Here is a 5,259-nt window from a genome sequence, read left to right as displayed (position 1 = left end):
GTGTTCTGAGGCGGAAGATGAGGCGTTCTTCCTCCAGGCGTCTGGTGGTGAGGGAGCAGCGGTGAAGGAGGCCCAGGACCTCCATGTCCTCGGCAGAGTGGGAGGGGGAGTTGAAATGTTGGGCCATGGGGCGGTGTGGTTGATTGGTGCGGGTGTGCCGGAGATGTTCCCTAAAGCGCTCTGCTCAGAGACGCCCAGTCTCCCCAATGTAGAGGAGACCGCATCGGGAGCAACGGATACAATAAATGATATTAGTGGATGTGCAAGTTAAACTTTGATGGATGTAGAAGGCTCCTTTAGGCCCTTGGATAGAGGGGAAGGAGGAGGTGTGGGTCACCTGCCCTGCTTTATTTCCCAAGAGTAGGTCAAATTTTGCACCTTCTCTAATAGGTACATCCAATACTGAATCAGAGAATTTTATTGTGCACACTTAACAAATTCCTCTCCAACTAAACCGTGGTGGGCGGCACGGTGGCACAGTGCTTAGCACTGCTGCCTCGCAGCGCCAGAGATCCGGGTTCAATTCCCGCCTCAGGCGACTGACTGTGTGGAGTTTGCACGTTCTCCCCGTGTCTGCGTGGGTTTCCTCCGGGTGCTCCGGTTTCCTCCCACAGTCCAAAGATGTGCAGGTCAGGTGAATTGGCCATGCTAAATTGCCCGTAGTGTTGGGTAAGGGGTAAATGTAGGGGTATGGGTGGGTTACGCTTCGGCGGGTCGGTGTGGACTTGTTGGGCCGAAGGGCCTGTTTCCACACTGTAAAGTAATCTAAACCCTTAACACTATAGCAGTCCCCCAGCCTATGTTTGGAAAGTTATAATCCCCTACCATAACCATCCTATTATTCTTACTGATAACTGAGATCTCCTTACAAATTTGTTTCTCAATTTCCCTCTGACTATTAGGGGGTCTATAATACAATCCCAATAAGGTAATCATCCCTTTTTATTTCTCAGTTCAACCCAAATAACTTCCCTGGATGTATTTCCAGGAATATCCTCCCTCAGTACAACTGTAATGCTATCCCTTATCAAAACGTCACTCCCCCTCCTCTCTTGTCTCCCTTTCTATCCTCCCTGTAGCATTTGTATCCTGGAATATTAAGCTGCCGATCCTATACGTCCCTGAGCCACATTTCTGTAATTGCAATGATATCCCAGTCCCATGTTCCTAACCGTGCCCTGAGTTCATCTGCCTTCCCTGTTAGGCCCCTTGCATTGAAGTACATGCAGTTTAATTTATCAGTCCTACCTTGTTCTCTGCTTTGTCCCTGCCTGCCCTGACTATTTGACTTGCTTCTGTTCTCAACTGTACCAGTCTCAGATTGATCTCTTTCCTCACTATCTCCCTGGGCCCCACTCCCCAACCTTACTGGTTGAAATCCTCCCGAGCAACTCTAGCAAATCTCCCTGCCAGTATTAGTCCCCTTCCAATTCAGGTGCAATCCATCCTTCTTGTACAGGTCACTTCTACCCCAGAAGAGATTCCAATGATCCAAAAATGTGAATCCTTCACCCATACACCAGTTCCTCAGACACGCATTCATCTGCTCTATCCTCCTATTCCTACTCTCACTAGCTCGCAACACAGGGAGTAATCCAGATATTACTACTCTTGTGGGCCTACTTTTTAAATTCCTGCCTAACTCTCTATATTTTCCCTTTAGAATCTCATCCTTTTCCCTTCCTATGTCGTTGGTTCCAATGTGTACAATGACCTTTTGCTGTCCCCTCTCTCCCTTGAGAACATTCTGCATCCTCTCTGAGACATCCTTGACCCTGGCACCAGGGAGGCAACATACCATTCTGATTTTTTTGCTGCTGGCCACAGAAATCTCTGTCTGTGCCTCGGGCTAGAGAGTCCACTAACACAATCGATCTCTTGGAACCCAAAATACTCTTCATTACATTAGAGCCAGTCTCAATACCAGAAATGTGATTGTTCGTGCTACATTCCCCTAAGAATCCATCACCTCCTGTACTTTCCTAAACAGCACACTTATTTGAAATAGGGATAGCCACAGAAGACTCCTGTACCACCTGCCTATCTCTCTTACCTTTCCTGGAGTTAACCCATCCTTGTGACTGTATCTGCAACTTTTCCTCCTTCCTATAACTGCCATCCATCACACCCCCTAGGTCTTGTAAATTCTTCATTGCTTCTAACTGTCTCTCCAACTGATCCATTCGATCTGATAGGATTTGTAACCAATGGCATTAATTGCAGATATAATCCTCAGTAATCCTTAAACTCTCTCTAAACTCCCACATCCAACAAAAAGAGCATATCACTCTACTAAAGGCCATTTTTGCTTCTTTCAATCTACAGACCCAGAAAATAGCACTGTCTTATTCCTCTACAAAATACTGCTCCAGGCTAACTTCTGGCTTATGTTTTTAAGTTTAATCAAGAGAAATATCTCAATTAAACATATAATCAAGAAAGAGCCCACTCTACTCACTACTGCAGACTTACTGTAAGGCCACACTTAAAAATATTCACTTACCTGTTTCTGGGCTGTGACCTCTCCCAAACAGGTTCCTCCAAGATTAGTTGTGAATTTCACTGTTTGTTAATTTTCCCAGGCATATTCCAACGTCCAGCGATACATGAATTCAAACAGCAAAGGCATTAACTGCATAGGTTCACTGCTGTGTCAGGGAGAAATGTGGGTTTCTTTCTCTCTCTCTCTCTCTCTCTCTCTCTTGCACGGACTGACCATGTGCTTCCTTTGTCTGTTCCTCTCCCTTTTAAAAGTGATGTTGTTTTCACTTTTTTTTCTCCAAAGTTCCAAAAAAATGCCACGGCATATAAAACAGTAATTGCTGCTCCTGGAATTTAAGGAAATCACTTCCAACTCCTAAAATACCTCAAAAAAAGGAGCAGCCTGTTACAGCCAGAAATAGTTGCCATCCTCCATCTTGGATTACCCAGAATTCTTCGTTGTGAGTTGTTACTTCATACTGAATTCCTGTGAGACAGTGCTCGATCTAAAGACTGCGTGGGCAGTTTGTGTTCATGTTTTCAAGTTCCCTGAGCCAGACCGCCTGAGTTGAAGATGTTTGCTTCTATTTTTGCATTCTTCAGCATTGACTGAACCTTAAGGTCCCCATTGAGGCCGATTGTCCTCATAACCTGCCAGCCCTTTGATTGACAACAGCATAGAGATTCGAATACAAGCAGGACTTTGGAAAAGGCAACGTACCACCTTTTCAGCTAACCCGTTACAACTGATACATGGAATTCTGGAAATGGCATATGATAAAATGACTTACCCACTCATGGCTTAGCAAAAAACTAAACTTGTGCACATGTCTTCAGGAACCAACTTTGCGAGAAAGACAGTTTCTGTTGTAATTTCTAGTACGAATTAACTTGTCACTAAAGATTGAGATACAAACATGTTTTCACTTTCATCCGTATAACGAAAATATTGCTTTTGATTTGTAATTTGTTTCTGATTGTGAATTGTAAGATGGATCTATGCAGAAGTTACTGAGTGATAATTAGTGATATCTAGAAAACTGGTCACTACATGCCAGGAAATAGACAAATGAGCATGGCAATCCATGAACAGCTTTGTGTCTTCTGGTTGGGAATATGTTATTTTTCTGCATTTTCAAATGAATCTATCGTATCCCTTATCAACACTTGCGACTTGTAGTTTGACTTATGCAGTCATGCTCAGAGACAATGGCAGGTGCAATGATCTTTATGTTTGTGGCTCTGAAGCAATGAATGAGTTGCTCATTTGTGTTAAAACTGAGGAGAGTCAGTGATCTCACTGGATGTCCCAGTAAAGCAGCCCAGATTTCATAGTCTAAGCCAATGTTGATTGTGAAAAGAAAGAAAGAAGCATTGTTAAGGTGGGGTGGGGGGTGTTTGAGGGTAGGCATGGGAAGAAGTAGGAGAGGGAGGGAGGAAGGATGGTGGTAAACTGATTAAACAACAAGCCAGTTCAACAACCACATAAAGCAGGTTCAAGCCCAGTGAGAGGACTAGGGTGGATTTGAAAGGGATTTAAGGAAGAGTTTCTAACAATTTGAGAAAGGTAGCACAGTGTAGTGCACATTGTTCTGAGGAAGCTACCACATCAGTTAAAATACAGAACCTGTATCCACACGTCTATGTGTTAAATCTCTCTGTAAATCCAGTTTGCTGCAACATGCCAGTCATGGAGGGTAAGATATTGAAGTGTTCACAAATGTAAATTGATGGGTCACACTAATTGCAGCACATATGGCAATGAAAAGGAATGGAAGTGTACTGATCCCATGAATGAACAGAGATTACACATCCTGTCAATTGATGCCGTTTAATTCTCTATTCAAAGGCCAAATTGGCAAACGGTAAAGCACTGAGGAGAGGCATAGGAGGTGGATCAAACACTCAGAGCGTGCTGAGCCAAATGAAAGAAGGATGAAGTTGCACCTGCAGACAGTGCAGAGCCGAGATTACAGAGTGATCCGAGCTTACTACAGCAAACAGCTACCACACTCTCAATACAACTCCAAACACGGTACACAGCACAGGCAGTGCACACAAGAGTTTGGGTCATGAGCTGAGTAATAAAAAACAATTGCAAGAGTTTACTAAGGGAGGACTGACATTGTACCAAGTGCCTAATAATGCAATAAAAATGTTTTCAAAATATTGGCAAAAATGAAAATAAGAAAGCACCTTTCATGAGCACAGCATATCCCAGAGTTCCTTATGTCTAAGGAAGCATGTAGCAGGTTTTGCACAGTGATTGCACTAAGGTAGCACTGCACTATCAGACGTGCCATTCTTTGGATGAGGCATTATAAAGGACCCTTTTCAGGTGGATCTCCGTCTGTAATTGTCCTGAAGGGGTTCATGTTGGAGACTGCATTAAATTCTGATGACTGCAATCTGATAACTGTAAGTGTAAGAGGGACAATCTTAAGATTGAGTGGAGCACAGAATACTCTCCCCATTGTCTTAGCATCAAAATTGAGTGAAGTACAGAAAGGTAAGGTCCTAGGGAGTGTTGCTGAACAAAGAGACCTTGGAGTACAGGTTCATAGCTCCTTGAAAGTGGAGTCGTTTGGTATGCTTTCCTTTATTGGTCAGAATATTGAGTACAGGAGTTGGGAGGTCATGTTGCAGCTGTACAGGACATTGGTTAGGCCACTGTTGGAATATTGTGTGCAATTCTGGTCTCCTTCCTATCGGAAAGATGTTGTGAAACTTGAAAGGGTTCAGAAAAGATTTACAAGGATGTTGCCAGGTTTGGAGGAT

This window comes from Chiloscyllium plagiosum, chromosome 36 (assembly GCF_004010195.1).
Source record: "Chiloscyllium plagiosum isolate BGI_BamShark_2017 chromosome 36, ASM401019v2, whole genome shotgun sequence".
In the NCBI taxonomy this organism is placed as follows: Eukaryota; Metazoa; Chordata; class Chondrichthyes; order Orectolobiformes; family Hemiscylliidae; genus Chiloscyllium; species Chiloscyllium plagiosum.
Note: the sequence above shows the minus strand (reverse complement) of the source record.